This window comes from Grammomys surdaster, unplaced genomic scaffold (assembly GCF_004785775.1).
Source record: "Grammomys surdaster isolate TR1022 unplaced genomic scaffold, NIH_TR_1.0 62, whole genome shotgun sequence".
Classification (NCBI taxonomy): Eukaryota; Metazoa; Chordata; class Mammalia; order Rodentia; family Muridae; genus Grammomys; species Grammomys surdaster.
Window position 1 is genome coordinate 16,606,922 of NW_021604564.1, and position 2,314 is coordinate 16,609,235.

Consider the following 2,314-nt stretch of genomic DNA (forward strand, 5'->3'; position numbering starts at 1 on the left):
AGGCCACACCTGTAGTCCAGTTCCTTGATTGATTGTTGGTTTATGTGGAACAGCTCAGCTCACTGTGGGTGGTGCTACCCCCAGGCAGGCCAAGCAAGCCATGAGGATCCAGTAAGCAGCACCCTTTCATGACCTCTGCTTCAAGTTATTGCCTCCATGTTCCTGCCTGGCTTGAGTTCCTGCTCTGACTTCCTTCAATGAGGGACTGTGATGAGAAACTACAAACTGAAAGTAAAACTGCCCTCTCAAGTTTCTCTTGGTCATAATGTTTTATTGTAGCAATATAAACCCTTACTAAGACATGAATTGTTTTAAATTTTAAAGATAGATAGATAGATAGATAGATAGATAGATAGATAGATAGATAGATAGATAGATGATAGATTCGAAGTTAACATCCCAAGTGCTAAAAAACTCAACTAAATCACGCAAACAGAAAAAAAAAATACCAAAAAGAGTAAGTAGACAATTTGCCAAAACATCATAAAGAGTTCAAGCAACCAGAAAAGACATAACACGCACCTTCTCAATAGTAATGGAATGTCATTTTAAGAATGAGACACCAGTGCTCGCTTCGGCAGCACATATACTAAAATTGGAACGATACAGAGAAGATTAGCATGGCCCCTGCGCAAGGATGACACGCAAATTCGTGAAGCGTTCCATATTTTTTAGTGTAGTTTGAAGTCAAAGAAGCTGGATGCAGATATATGTGGGAAAAGGTGATCATATTAATTAGGTTTTGTGAAGTGACTAGTGTGCAATGTCAGAGAAAAAGAGCTAAGGATAATATAGTATATGAAAGATATCTTAAAATTGTTATGAAGATGACACTATCTCATAAATATACAACTAATGTTAATTAATTACTTATTAATGAACTCACTGTTGGCTAAATATAAAGTTATTGGCTAGAATTCTTTCTTATTTATATTTGCTTTTAATATTGCATAGGAATTCTAAAATGGAATTTTGGTTTTTACAAGATACAAAATTATCATATGCATAAGCAAAAAATTTAATCCATATGCCCATTATTTTAGTCAATATTATTGAGAAATATAAGAGAAGAGTAAATGAAAAATATATATTTGCCAATAGAAGGCATCAATATTGGAAATATATAATTCTTCAATTTTATGTAATATGTATGACTTGCAATAAAAATAATAGCACATAAAAAAAAAAAAGAATGAGACACCAGTTTTCCTACCAAGTTTATAAATATTTTTAAGCCTATCAAAGCAATCTTGGAGTTTGGAGTACTAATAGCTCATTTGTTTTTTATAGTGATATAAATGGTCACAAATATTCCGAATGTATTTTGAAAGTATGTATAAAAATCCCCCAGAAAGACTTCCTGTCTGGGCCCGAGCACAGAGCAGATCTCAGGCGGCAGCTCTGTACTCAACTTCACAAAGCCTGGAAGAGGGGATCCCAGGAGCTTTAACTCCAGCAGCATCTCAGGTAAGGAGACAGCAACACCCACCCCAAACAGGGGGTAACTGGGACCCACTGGGACCCAGGAATTCACTCCTGGCCCGGAGCGTGGGTTCCTTTCGGTCTGGGCCCAAGCACTCAGCAGATCCCAGGAGTCAGCTCTGCAACCAATCTCACAGAACCCAGAGGAAGAGGGGCTCCCAGGAGCTCTAACCCAAGCAGTAGAGCAGTATCCTAGGCAAGGAGGCTGCAACACCTGCCCCAAACAGGGAGTAACTGGGACTCAGGAATTCACTCCTGGCCTGGTTCATGGGTTCCTTCCGGTCTCCACCTGAGCACTGAGCAATCTTGAGCCTCAGCTCTAACCCCAGCAGCAAAACCCATTCCAAACAGTTCTGACACAACCTAGATAATAGGAAAGACAGGCTCCAGTCAGAGACAGCACAGATAGCACAAGGGAGATCCAGATAGTGAAAGGCAAGCACAGGAACACAAGCACCAGCAACCCAAGGCTCTTGCCACCATCAGAACCTAGTTCTCCCACGTTAGAAAGTCCTGAACTTTCCCCATATCACCAGGGAAGCAAGAACCAGATCTAAAATCACTTCTAATGATGATGATAGAGGACTTTAAGAAGGACATAAACAACACTCTCAAAAAATTTGAGAACACAGGTAAACAGGTAGAAGCCCTAAAAGAGGAAACACAAAAATCCCTTAAAGAATTACAAGAAAACACAAACAGGTGAAGGAATTGAACAAAACCATCCAGGACATAAAAATGGAAGTAGAAACAATAAAGAAATCACAAAGGGAGACTACCCTGGAGATAGAAAACCTAAGAAAGAAATCAGGAGTCATAGACACAAGCATCA

The 2,314-nt window shown here is 39.5% G+C and overlaps 1 non-coding gene across 1 annotated transcript; it reads left to right on the forward strand.

Moving 5' to 3' along the window:
• The first annotated feature begins 565 nt into the window (after positions 1-565).
• On the forward strand, positions 566-672 carry LOC114619241. Its single transcript, XR_003711093.1, has one exon. It is a non-coding gene; the product is annotated as a U6 spliceosomal RNA (small nuclear RNA).
• Positions 673-2,314: the final 1,642 nt, after the last annotated feature.